Source organism: Balaenoptera ricei, chromosome 16, assembly GCF_028023285.1.
Source record: "Balaenoptera ricei isolate mBalRic1 chromosome 16, mBalRic1.hap2, whole genome shotgun sequence".
Classification (NCBI taxonomy): domain Eukaryota; kingdom Metazoa; phylum Chordata; class Mammalia; order Artiodactyla; family Balaenopteridae; genus Balaenoptera; species Balaenoptera ricei.
This window is the reverse complement of record NC_082654.1, coordinates 75,909,032-75,923,817: the sequence shown is the minus strand read 5'-3', so window position 1 is coordinate 75,923,817 and position 14,786 is coordinate 75,909,032.

Sequence of the window (14,786 nt, the reverse complement as noted above, 5' to 3'; positions counted from 1 at the left end):
AGAAAACACAGTATGGCTGCTTAACGGGAAAGGTGAGGTGGGGTGATGCATAAAACAAGGGTTTCAAATTAGCTCAGATACTGTTCCATAAACCTAATATGTAATAGCCAAGACCTACTCCTTGCTCAGTGAACTGAACTCAAAACCCCCTATTCAACGCCCAAGAATATATCTGACTAGTAAGAATCTTAAAACCTATGTATTGATATCTCTCTGTAAGTGAGTCAACTGGGTGTAAAGCGGCATAAACACAGCAGCGAAAAGCAGCTAAACCCCATTCTAAAAATCAATTACTTTTAAAAACCCGTGAAACAAAGACAGTGAAAGAGAGAGAAATGCTTACAAAATTCGTTCAGGGTCTGTGATGCCACCTGGATTGACCATATCTGGACCCACAGCTGATTGAGACATAAGGGTGGACACTCTTGGGGCTGGGAGGTTTGGTCAGGTTGGGTGAGCTAACGCAGACCCTTTAAAGTAATACGGCGTGGTACCCATCCCATGGGTCCCAAATCTCCAGGTTCAAGGGCATCTTCCTACGTCGAAAACATGCATGAGAAACCCAGAAGATGGTAAATCGTGTGATCGGGAAAGGTTTCTAAAACGCACCTCATTTCTCATCTCCTTGTGCTCCGGTTCGCCATTCCAGCTGCTTTACTAGCAATCTCCCTCCTTGGAGAATCAGCACCTTTAACCTCCTGTTCCGTACAGGTTGCAATTTGTCCTGAGGATGAACGGGAAGAGGGGGAGCCAATGAGAGACTAGCTCTAGGTGTTTCGACAGGCACAGGTCACTCTATTTTCCCATCAGGAAGAAGAATTAACCACAGGCTCAGCCTGCCGTCCGGAGCCAGAATAGAGCCTGAAGCAATCCTGCGCTTTTGCGGCCAGCTCCCATGAAAGCGAGTTGAAAAATTGAGCTCAAGAGCACTGCAATTCACAAACCTGCAGAGTTAGAAATGATAACTCTCGTCCACAAATATATTGAGGGAAGGCAACGAAGAGGATTTGAAAGCAAGGCAGAATTGCAGGAAACCGATTTCAGGAGGTAGATTCCAATCGCCTTTAAAGCACAGGAAAAGCGGCAAAACCTCGACAATGATGCCCTTGGCCAAAAAGGGCGTATGCGTTTTTTCCTGAATATATTCAGGAAAAAACGCATACGCCCTTTTTGGTCAACCAAGCAAGCTGGAAAGGCAAATCAGCGCTACAAAGAAGTCTCGCTTCCCATTGGTCAAAAGGGCCATGCTGAATAAAGTGTCAGAAGTAGAAATGCAGGACAGGCCATGGAGAAATCGGAGCCTTGCTACGCTGATGGGCGGGATGTAAATTGCCAACAGCCACTCTGGAGAAGTGTACGGTGTGTCCTGAAACATCTAGAAAACTCAGCTTAGAGAGCATAGGGCACTTCCACTCATGGGCGTATAAATTGGGAAATCTAAAAATCAGCAAGACACAGGCACCCCAAAGTTTAGGGCTGCTGTGTTGACAAGAACCTCCACTTCGTTACACCTTAAATATCCCAGGAAAGAGATGAATGGATAAAGAAGTTGTGGTCTTTATGTACAATGGAATATCACTCAGCCATGAAATCAACGTCATAAGGCTAGTAACAGCATGATGAGTGGATTTAGGTACGACGATTCTAAGTGAAATAAGTCACACAGAAAAAGACACTTATCATAAGATATCACTTATAGAGGGAATGTAAAAACCGCTACCCTTGAACTGAATTACAAAACAGAACAGAGTCACACGTTTAGAAAACACACTATGGCTTCTTAACGGGAAAGGTGAGGTGGGGTGATGCATAAAACAAGGGTTTCAAATTAGCTCAGATACTGTTCCATAAACCCAATATGTAATAGCCAAGACCTACTCCTTGCTCAGTGAACTGGACTCAACAGCCCCTATTCAAAGCCCAAGAATATATCTGACTAGTAAGAATATTAAAACCTATGTATTGATATCTCTCTGTACGTGAGTCAACTGGGTGTAAAGCGGCATAAACACAGCAGTGAAAAGCAGGTAATCCCCATTCTAACAATCAATTACTTTTAAAAACCCGTGAAACAAAGACAGTGAAAGAGAGAGAAATGCTTACAAAATTCGTTCAGTGTCTGTGATGCCACCTGGATTGACCATATATAGACCCACAGCTGATTGAGACATAAGGGTGGACACTCTTGGGGCTCAGAGGTTTGGTGAGGTTGGGTGAGCTAACGCAGACCCTTTAAAGTAATACGGCGTTGTACCCATCCCATGGGTCCCAAATCTCCAGGTTCAAGGGCATCTTCCTACGTCGAAAACATGCATGAGAAACCCAGAAGATGGTACACCGTGTGATCGGGAAAGGTTTCTAAAACGCACCTCATTTCTCATCTCCTTGTGCTCCGGTTCGCCATTCCAGCCGCTTTACTAGCAATCTCCCTCCTTGGAGAATCAGCACCTTTAACCTCCTGTTCCGTAGAGGTTGCAATTTTTTCTGAGGATGAACGGGAAGAGGGGGAGCCAATGAGAGACTAGCTCTAGGTGTTTCGACAGGCACAGGTCACTCTATTTTCCCATCAGGAAGAAGAATTAACCACAGGCTCAGCCTGCCGCCCGGAGTCAGAATAGGGCCTGAAGCAATCCTGCGCTTTTGCGGCCAGCTCCCAAGAAAGCGAGTTGAAAAATGGAGCTCAGGGGCACTGCAATTCACAAACCTGCAGAGTTAGAAATGATAACTCTCGTCCACAAATATATGGAGGGAAGGCAATGAAGAGGATTTGAAAGCAAGGCAGAATTGCAGGAAACAGATTTCAGGAGGTAGATTCGAATCGCCTTTAAAGCACAGGAAAAGCGGCAAAACCTGGACAATGATGCCCTTGGCCAAAAAGGGCGTATGCGTTTTTTCCTGAATATATTCAGGAAAAAACGCATACGCCCTTTTTGGCCAACCAAGCAACCTGCAAAGGCAAATCAGCGCTACAAAGAAGTCTCGCTTCCCATCGGTCAAAAGGGCCATGCTGAATAAAGTGTCAGAAGCAGAAATGCAGGACAGGCCATGGAGAAATCGGAGCCTTGCTACAATGATGGGCGGGATGTAAATTGCCAACAGCCACTCTGGAGAAGTGTACGGTGTGTCCTGAAACATCTAGAAAACTCAGCTTAGAGAGCATAGGGCACTTCCACTCATGGGCGTATAAATTGGGAAATCTAAAAATCAGCAAGACACAGGCACCCCAAAGTTTAGGGCTGCTCTGTTGACAAGAACCTCCACTTCGTTACACCTTAAATATCCCAGGAAAGAGAAGAATGGATAAAGAAGTTGTGGTCCTTATGTACAATGGAATATCACTCAGCCATGAAATCAACGTCATAAGGCTAGAAAAAGCATGATGAGTGGATTTAGGTATGACGATTCTAAGTGAAATAAGTCACACAGAAAAAGACACTTATCATAAGATATCACTTATAGAGGGAATGTAAAAACCGCTACCCTTGAACTGAGTTACAAAACAGAACAGAGTCACACGTTTAGAAAACACAGTATGGCTGCTTAACGGGAAAGGTGAGGTGGGGTGATGCATAAAACAAGGGTTTCAAATTAGCTCAGATACTGTTCCATAAACCCAATATGTAATAGCCAAGACCTACTCCTTGCTCAGTGAACTGGACTCAACAGCCCCTATTCAACGCCCAAGAATATATCTGACTAGTAAGAATCTTAAAACCTATGTATTGATATCTCTCTGTACGTGAGTCAACTGGGTGTAAAGCGGCATAAACACAGCAGTGAAAAGCAGGTAATCCCCATTCTAAAAATCAATTACTTTTAAAAACCCGTGAAACAAAGACAGTGAAAGAGAGAGAAATGCTTACACAATTCGTTCAGTGTCTGTGATGCCACCTGGATTGACCATATATAGACCCACAGCTGATTGAGACATAAGGGTGGACACTCTTGGGGCTCAGAGGTTTGGTGAGGTTGGGTGAGCTAACGCAGACCCTTTAAAGTAATACGGCGTTGTACCCATCCCATGGGTCCCAAATCTCCAGGTTCAAGGGCATCTTCCTACGTCGAAAACATGCATGAGAAACCCAGAAGATGGTACACCGTGTGATCGGGAAAGGTTTCTAAAACGCACCTCATTTCTCATCTCCTTGTGCTCTGGTTCGCCATTCCAGCCGCTTTACTAGCAATCTCCCTCCTTGGAGAATCAGCACCTTTAACCTCCTGTTCCGTACAGGTTGCAATTTGTCCTGAGGATGAACGGGAAGAGGGGGAACCAATGAGAGACTAGCTCTAGGTGTTGGGACAGGCACAGGTCACTCTATTTTCCCATCAGGAAGAAGAATCAACCACAGGCTCAGCCTGCCGCCCGGAGCCAGAATAGGGCCTGAAGCAATCCTGCGCATTTGCGGCCAGCTCCCAAGAAAGCGAGTTGAAAAATGGAGCTCAGGGGCACTGCAATTCACAAACCTGCAGAGTTAGAAATGATAACTCTCGTCCACAAATATATGGAGGGAAGGCAACGAAGAGGATTTGAAAGCAAGGCAGAATTGCAGGAAACAGATTTCAGGAGGTAGATTCGAATCGCCTTTAAAGCACAGGAAAAGCGGCAAAACCTGGACAATGATGCCCTTGGCCAAAAAGGGCGTATGCGTTTTTTCCTGAATATATTCAGGAAAAAACGCATACGCCCTTTTTGGCCAACCAAGCAACCTGGAAAGGCAAATCAGCGCTACAAAGAAGTCTCGCTTCCCATCGGTCAAAAGGGCCATGCTGAATAAAGTGTCAAAACCAGAAATGCAGGACAGGCCATGGAGAAATGGGAGCCTTGCTACGCTGATGGGCGGGATGTAAATTGCCAACAGTCACTGTGGAGAAGTGTACGGTGTGTCCTGAAACATCTAAAAAACTCAGCTTAGAGAGCATAGGGCACTTCCACTCATGAGCGTATAAATTGGGAAATCTAAAAATCAGCAAGACACAGGCACCCCAATGTTTAGGGCTGCTCTGTTGACAAGAACCTCCACTTCGTTACACCTGAAACATCCCAGGAAAGAGGAGAATGGATAAAGAAGTTGTGGTCCTTATGTACAATGGAATATCACTCAGCCATGAAATCAACGTCATAAGGCTAGGAGCAGCATGATGAGTGGATTTAGGTACGACGATTCTAAGTGAAAAAAATCACACAGAAAAAGACATTTATCATAAGATATCACTTATAGAGGGAATGTAAAAACCGCTACCCGTGAACTGAATTACAAAACAGAACAGAGTCACACGTTTAGAAAACACACTATGGCTGCTTAACGGGAAAGGTGAGGTGGGGTGATGCATAAAACAAGGGTTTCAAATTAGCTCAGATACTGTTCCATAAACCCAATATGTAATAGCCAAGACCTACTCCTTGCTCAGTGAACTGGACTCAACACCCCCTATTCAACGCCCAAGAATATATCTGACTAGTAAGAATCTTAAAACCTATGTATTGATATCTCTCTGTACGTGAGTCAACTTGGTGTAAAGCGGCATAAACACAGCAGTGAAAAGCAGGTAATCCCCATTCTAAAAATCAATTACTTTTAAAAACCCGTGAAACAAAGACAGTGAAAGAGAGAGAAATGCTTACAAAATTCGTTCAGTGTCTGTGATGCCACCTGGATTGACCATATATAGACCCACAGCTGATTGAGACATAAGGGTGGACACTCTTGGGGCTCAGAGGTTTGGTGAGGTTGGGTGAGCTAACGCAGACCCTTTAAAGTAATACGGCGTTGTACCCATCCCATGGGTCCCAAATCTCCAGGTTCAAGGGCATCTTCCTACGGCGAAAACATGCATGAGAAACCCAGAAGATGGTACACCGTGTGATCGGGAAAGGTTTCTAAAACGCACCTCATTTCTCATCTCCTTGTGCTCCGGTTCGCCATTCCAGCCGCTTTACTAGCAATCTCCCTCCTTGGAGAATCAACACCTTTAACCTCCTGTTCCGTACAGGTTGCAATTTTTTCTGAGGATGAACGGGAAGAGGGGGAGCCAATGAGAGACTAGCTCTAGGTGTTTCGACAGGCACAGGTCAATCTATTTTCCCATCAGGAAGAAGAATTAACCACAGGCTCAGCCTGCCGCCCGGAGCCAGAATAGAGCCTGAAGCAATCCTGCGCTTTTGCGGCCAGCGCCCAAGAAAGCGAGTTGAAAAATGGAGCTCAAGAGCAGTGCAATTCACAAACCTGCAGAGTTAGAAATGATAACTCTCGTCCACAAATATATTGAGGGAAGGCAACGAAGAGGATTTGAAAGCAAGGCAGAATTGCAGGAAACAGATTTCAGGAGGTAGATTCGAATCGCCTTTAAAGCACAGGAAAAGCGGCAAAACCTCGACAATGATGCCCTTGGCCAAAAAGGGCGTATGCGTTTTTTCCTGAATATATTCAGGAAAAAACGCATACGCCCTTTTTGGCCAACCAAGCAACCTGGAAAGGCAAATCAGCGCTACAAAGAAGTCTCGCTTCCCATCGGTCAAAAGGGCCATGCTGAATAAAGTGTCAGAAGCAGAAATGCAGGACAGGCCATGGAGAAATCGGAGCCTTGCTACGCTGATGGGCGGGATGTAAATGGCCAACAGCCACTCTGGAGAAGTGTACGGTGTGTCCTGAAACATCTAGAAAACTCAGCTTAGAGAGCATAGGGCACTTCCACTCGTGGGCGTATAAATTGGGAAATCTAAAAATCAGCAAGACACAGGCACCCCAAAGTTTAGGGCTGCTGTGTTGACAAGAACCTCCACTTCGTTACACCTTAAATATCCCAGGAAAGAGAAGAATGGATAAAGAAGTTGTGGTCCTTATGTACAATGGAATATCACTCAGCCATGAAATCAACGTCATAAGGCTAGAAAAAGCATGATGAGTGGATTTAGGTATGACGATTCTAAGTGAAATAAGTCACACAGAAAAAGACTCTGATCATAAGATATCACTTATAGAGGGAATGTAAAAACCGCTACCCTTGAACTGAGTTACAAAACAGAACAGAGTCACACGTTTAGAAAACACAGTATGGCTGCTTAACGGGAAAGGTGAGGTGGGGTGATGCATAAAACAAGGGTTTCAAATTAGCTCAGATACTGTTCCATAAACCCAATATGTAATAGCCAAGACCTACTCCTTGCTCAGTGAACTGAACTCAACACCCCCTATTCAACGCCCAAGAATATATATGACTAGTAAGAATCTTAAAACCTATGTATTGATATCTCTCTGTAAGTGAGTCAACTGGGTGTAAAGCGGCATAAACACAGCAGCGAAAAGCAGCTAAACCCCATTCTAAAAATCAATTACTTTTAAAAACCCGTGAAACAAAGACAGTAAAAGAGAGAGAAATGCTTACAAAATTTGTTCAGGGTCTGTGATGCCACCTGGATTGACCATATCTGGACCCACAGCTGATTGAGACATAAGGGTGGACACTCTTAGGGCTGGGAGGTTTGGTGAGGTTGGGTGAGCTAACGCAGACCCTTTAAAGTAATACGGCGTGGTACCCATCCCATGGGTCCCAAATCTCCAGGTTCAAGGGCATCTTCCTACGTCGAAAACATGCATGAGAAACCCAGAAGATGGTACACCGTGTGATCGGGAAAGGTTTCTAAAACGCACCTCATTTCTCATCTCCTTGTGCTCTGGTTCGCCATTCCAGCCGCTTTACTAGCAATGTCCCTCCTTGGAGAATCAACACCTTTAACCTCCTGTTCCGTACAGGTTGCAATTTTTCCTGAGGATGAACGGGAAGAGGGGGAGCCAATGAGAGACTAGCTCTAGGTGTTGCGACAGGCACAGGTCACTCTATTTTCCCATCAGGAAGAAGAATTAACCCCAGGCTCAGCCTGCCGTCCGGAGCCAGAATAGAGCCTGAAGCAATCCTGCGCTTTTGCGGCCAGCGCCCATGAAAGCGAGTTGAAAAATGGAGCTCAAGAGCACTGCAATTCACAAACCTGCAGAGTTAGAAATGATAACTCTCGTCCACAAATATATTGAGGGAAGGCAACGAAGAGGATTTGAAAGCAAGGCAGAATTGCAGGAAACAGATTTCAGGAGGTAGATTCGAATCGCCTTTAAAGCACAGGAAAAGCGGCAAAACCTCGACAATGATGCCCTTGGCCAAAAAGGGCGTATGCGTTTTTTCCTGAATATATTCAGGAAAAAACGCATACGCCCTTTTTGGCCAACCAAGCAACCTGGAAAGGCAAATCAGCGCTACAAAGAAGTCTCGCTTCCCATCGGTCAAAAGGGCCATGCTGAATAAAGTGTCAGAAGCAGAAATGCAGGACAGGCCATGGAGAAATCGGAGCCTTGCTACGCTGATGGGCGGGATGTAAATGGCCAACAGCCACTCTGGAGAAGTGTACGGTGTGTCCTGAAACATCTAGAAAACTCAGCTTAGAGAGCATAGGGCACTTCCACTCGTGGGCGTATAAATTGGGAAATCTAAAAATCAGCAAGACACAGGCACCCCAAAGTTTAGGGCTGCTGTGTTGACAAGAACCTCCACTTCGTTACACCTTAAATATCCCAGGAAAGAGAAGAATGGATAAAGAAGTTGTGGTCCTTATGTACAATGGAATATCACTCAGCCATGAAATCAACGTCATAAGGCTAGAAAAAGCATGATGAGTGGATTTAGGTATGACGATTCTAAGTGAAATAAGTCACACAGAAAAAGACTCTGATCATAAGATATCACTTATAGAGGGAATGTAAAAACCGCTACCCTTGAACTGAGTTACAAAACAGAACAGAGTCACACGTTTAGAAAACACAGTATGGCTGCTTAACGGGAAAGGTGAGGTGGGGTGATGCATAAAACAAGGGTTTCAAATTAGCTCAGATACTGTTCCATAAACCTAATATGTAATAGCCAAGACCTACTCCTTGCTCAGTGAACTGAACTCAAAACCCCCTATTCAACGCCCAAGAATATATCTGACTAGTAAGAATCTTAAAACCTATGTATTGATATCTCTCTGTAAGTGAGTCAACTGGGTGTAAAGCGGCATAAACACAGCAGCGAAAAGCAGCTAAACCCCATTCTAAAAATCAATTACTTTTAAAAACCCGTGAAACAAAGACAGTGAAAGAGAGAGAAATGCTTACAAAATTCGTTCAGGGTCTGTGATGCCACCTGGATTGACCATATCTGGACCCACAGCTGATTGAGACATAAGGGTGGACACTCTTGGGGCTGGGAGGTTTGGTCAGGTTGGGTGAGCTAACGCAGACCCTTTAAAGTAATACGGCGTGGTACCCATCCCATGGGTCCCAAATCTCCAGGTTCAAGGGCATCTTCCTACGTCGAAAACATGCATGAGAAACCCAGAAGATGGTAAATCGTGTGATCGGGAAAGGTTTCTAAAACGCACCTCATTTCTCATCTCCTTGTGCTCCGGTTCGCCATTCCAGCTGCTTTACTAGCAATCTCCCTCCTTGGAGAATCAGCACCTTTAACCTCCTGTTCCGTACAGGTTGCAATTTGTCCTGAGGATGAACGGGAAGAGGGGGAGCCAATGAGAGACTAGCTCTAGGTGTTTCGACAGGCACAGGTCACTCTATTTTCCCATCAGGAAGAAGAATTAACCACAGGCTCAGCCTGCCGTCCGGAGCCAGAATAGAGCCTGAAGCAATCCTGCGCTTTTGCGGCCAGCTCCCATGAAAGCGAGTTGAAAAATTGAGCTCAAGAGCACTGCAATTCACAAACCTGCAGAGTTAGAAATGATAACTCTCGTCCACAAATATATTGAGGGAAGGCAACGAAGAGGATTTGAAAGCAAGGCAGAATTGCAGGAAACCGATTTCAGGAGGTAGATTCCAATCGCCTTTAAAGCACAGGAAAAGCGGCAAAACCTCGACAATGATGCCCTTGGCCAAAAAGGGCGTATGCGTTTTTTCCTGAATATATTCAGGAAAAAACGCATACGCCCTTTTTGGTCAACCAAGCAAGCTGGAAAGGCAAATCAGCGCTACAAAGAAGTCTCGCTTCCCATTGGTCAAAAGGGCCATGCTGAATAAAGTGTCAGAAGTAGAAATGCAGGACAGGCCATGGAGAAATCGGAGCCTTGCTACGCTGATGGGCGGGATGTAAATTGCCAACAGCCACTCTGGAGAAGTGTACGGTGTGTCCTGAAACATCTAGAAAACTCAGCTTAGAGAGCATAGGGCACTTCCACTCATGGGCGTATAAATTGGGAAATCTAAAAATCAGCAAGACACAGGCACCCCAAAGTTTAGGGCTGCTGTGTTGACAAGAACCTCCACTTCGTTACACCTTAAATATCCCAGGAAAGAGATGAATGGATAAAGAAGTTGTGGTCTTTATGTACAATGGAATATCACTCAGCCATGAAATCAACGTCATAAGGCTAGTAACAGCATGATGAGTGGATTTAGGTACGACGATTCTAAGTGAAATAAGTCACACAGAAAAAGACACTTATCATAAGGTATCACTTATAGAGGGAATGTAAAAACCGCTACCCTTGAACTGAATTACAAAACAGAACAGAGTCACACGTTTAGAAAACACACTATGGCTTCTTAACGGGAAAGGTGAGGTGGGGTGATGCATAAAACAAGGGTTTCAAATTAGCTCAGATACTGTTCCATAAACCCAATATGTAATAGCCAAGACCTACTCCTTGCTCAGTGAACTGGACTCAACAGCCCCTATTCAAAGCCCAAGAATATATCTGACTAGTAAGAATATTAAAACCTATGTATTGATATCTCTCTGTACGTGAGTCAACTGGGTGTAAAGCGGCATAAACACAGCAGTGAAAAGCAGGTAATCCCCATTCTAACAATCAATTACTTTTAAAAACCCGTGAAACAAAGACAGTGAAAGAGAGAGAAATGCTTACAAAATTCGTTCAGTGTCTGTGATGCCACCTGGATTGACCATATATAGACCCACAGCTGATTGAGACATAAGGGTGGACACTCTTGGGGCTCAGAGGTTTGGTGAGGTTGGGTGAGCTAACGCAGACCCTTTAAAGTAATACGGCGTGGTACCCATCCCATGGGTCCCAAATCTCCAGGTTCAAGGGCATCTTCCTACGTCGAAAACATGCATGAGAAACCCAGAAGATGGTACACCGTGTGATCGGGAAAGGTTTCTAAAACGCACCTCATTTCTCATCTCCTTGTGCTCCGGTTCGCCATTCCAGCAGCTTTACTAGCAATCTCCCTCCTTGGAGAATCAGCACCTTTAACCTACTGTTCCGTACATGTTGCAATTTTTTCTGAGGATGAACGGGAAGAGGGGGAGCCAATGAGAGACTAGCTCTAGGTATTGCGACAGGCAAAGGTCACTCTATTTTCCCATCAGGAAGAAGAATTAACCCCAGGCTCAGCCTGCCGCCCGGAGCCAGAATAGAGCCTGAAGCAATCCTGCGCTTTTGCGGCCAGCGCCCAAGAAAGCGAGTTGAAAAATGGAGCTCAAGAGCACTGCAATTCACAAACCTGCAGAGTTAGAAATGATAACTCTCGTCCACAAATATATTGAGGGAAGGCAACGAAGAGGATTTGAAAGCAAGGCAGAATTGCAGGAAACAGATTTCAGGAGGTAGATTCGAATCGCCTTTAAAGCACAGGAAAAGCGGCAAAACCTCGACAATGATGCCCTTGGCCAAAAAGGGCGTATGCGTTTTTTCCTGAATATATTCAGGAAAAAACGCATACGCCCTTTTTGGCCAACCAAGCAACCTGGAAAGGCAAATCAGCGCTACAAAGAAGTCTCGCTTCCCATCGGTCAAAAGGGCCATGCTGAATAAAGTGTCAGAAGCAGAAATGCAGGACAGGCCATGGAGAAATCGGAGCCTTGCTACGCTGATGGGCGGGATGTAAATTGCCAACAGCCACTCTGGAGAAGTGTACGGTGTGTCCTGAAACATCTAGAAAACCCAGCTTAGAGAGCATAGGGCACTTCCACTCATGGGCGTATAAATTGGGAAATCTAAAAATCAGCAAGACACAGGCACCCCAAAGTTTAGGGCTGCTGTGTTGACAAAAACCTCCACTTCGTTACACCTTAAATATCCCAGGAAAGAGAAGAATGGATAAAGAAGTTGTGGTCCTTATGTACAATGGAATATCACTCAGCCATGAAATCAACGTCATAAGGCTAGGCGCAGTATGATGAGTGGATTTGGGTACGACGATTCTAAGTGAAATAAGTCACACAGAAAAAGACACTTATCATAAGATATCACTTATAGAGGGAATGTAAAAACCGCTACCCGTGAACTGAATTACAAAACAGAATAGAGTCACACATTTAGAAAACACACTATGGCTGCTTAACGGGAAAGGTGAGGCGGCGTGATGCATAAAACAAGGGTTTCAAATTAGCTCAGATACCGTTCCATAAACCCAATATGTAATAGACAAGACCTACTCCTTGCTCAGTGAACTGGACTCAACACACCCTATTCACCGCCCAAGAATATATCTGACTAGTAAGACTCTTAAAACCTATGTATTGATATCTCTCTGTAAGTGAGTCAAGTGGGTGTAAGGCGGCATAAACACAGCAGTGCAAAGCAGCTAAACCCCATTATAAAAATCAATTACTTTTAAAAACCCGTGAAACAAAGACAGTGAAAGAGAGAGAAATTCTTACAAAATTCGTTCAGGGGCTGTGATGCCACCTGGATTGAACCTATCTAGACCCACAGCTGATTGAGGCATAAGGGTGGACACTCTTGGGGCTGAGAGGTTTGGTGAGGTTGGGTGAGCTAACGCAGACCCTTTAAAGTAATACGGCGTGGTACCCATCCCATGGGTCCCAAATCTCCAGGTTCAAGGGCATCTTCCTACATCGAAAACATGCAGGAGAAACCCAGAAGATGGTACACCGTGTGATCGGGAAAGGTTTCTAAAACGCACCTCATTTCTCATCTCCTTGTGCTCTGGTTCGCCATTCCAGCCGCTTTACTAGCAATCTCCCTCCTTGGAGAATCAGCACCTTTAACCTCCTGTTCCATACAGGTTGCAATTTGTCCTGAGGATGAACGGGAAGAGGGGGAGCCAATGAGAGACTAGCTCTAGGTGTTGCGACAGGCACAGGTCACTCTATTCTCCCATCAGGAAGAAGAATTAACCACAGGCTCAGCCTGCCGCCCGGAGCCAGAATAGAGCCTGAAGCAATCCTGCGCTTTTGCGGCCAGCTCCCATGAAAGCGAGTTCAAAAATTGAGCTCAAGAGCACTGCAATTCACAAACCTGCAGAGTTATAAATGATAACTGTCGTCCACAAATATATTGAGGGAAGGCAACGAAGAGGATTTGAAAGCAAGGCAGAATTGCAGGAAACAGATTTCAGGAGGTAGATTCGAATCGCCTTTAAAGCACAGGAAAAGCGGCAAAACCTCGACAATGATGCCCTTGGCCAAAAAGGGCGTATGCGTTTTTTCCTGAATATATTCAGGAAAAAACGCATACGCCCTTTTTGGCCAACCAAGCAACCTGGAAAGGCAAATCAGCGCTACAAAGAAGTCTCGCTTCCCATCGGTCAAAAGGGCCATGCTGAATAAAGTGTCAAAACCAGAAATGCAGGACAGGCCATGGAGAAATGGGAGCCTTGCTACGCTGATGGGCGGGATGTAAATTGCCAACAGTCACTGTGGAGAAGTGTACGGTGTGTCCTGAAACATCTAAAAAACTCAGCTTAGAGAGCATAGGGCACTTCCACTCATGAGCGTATAAATTGGGAAATCTAAAAATCAGCAAGACACAGGCACCCCAATGTTTAGGGCTGCTCTGTTGACAAGAACCTCCACTTCGTTACACCTGAAACATCCCAGGAAAGAGGAGAATGGATAAAGAAGTTGTGGTCCTTATGTACAATGGAATATCACTCAGCCATGAAATCAACGTCATAAGGCTAGGAGCAGCATGATGAGTGGATTTAGGTACGACGATTCTAAGTGAAAAAAATCACACAGAAAAAGACATTTATCATAAGATATCACTTATAGAGGGAATGTAAAAACCGCTACCCGTGAACTGAATTACAAAACAGAACAGAGTCACACGTTTAGAAAACACACTATGGCTGCTTAACGGGAAAGGTGAGGTGGGGTGATGCATAAAACAAGGGTTTCAAATTAGCTCAGATACTGTTCCATAAACCCAATATGTAATAGCCAAGACCTACTCCTTGCTCAGTGAACTGGACTCAACAGCCCCTATTCAACGCCCAAGAATATATCTGACTAGTAAGAATCTTAAAACCTATGTATTGATATCTCTCTGTACGTGAGTCAACTGGGTGTAAAGCGGCATAAACACAGCAGTGAAAAGCAGGTAATCCCCATTCTAAAAATCAATTACTTTTAAAAACCCGTGAAACAAAGACAGTGAAAGAGAGAGAAATGCTTACACAATTCGTTCAGTGTCTGTGATGCCACCTGGATTGACCATATATAGACCCACAGCTGATTGAGACATAAGGGTGGACACTCTTGGGGCTCAGAGGTTTGGTGAGGTTGGGTGAGCTAACGCAGACCCTTTAAAGTAATACGGCGTTGTACCCATCCCATGGGTCCCAAATCTCCAGGTTCAAGGGCATCTTCCTACGTCGAAAACATGCATGAGAAACCCAGAAGATGGTACACCGTGTGATCGGGAAAGGTTTCTAAAACGCACCTCATTTCTCATCTCCTTGTGCTCCGGTTCGCCATTCCAGCCGCTTTACTAGCAATCTCCCTCCTTGGAGAATCAGCACCTTTAACCTCCTGTTCCG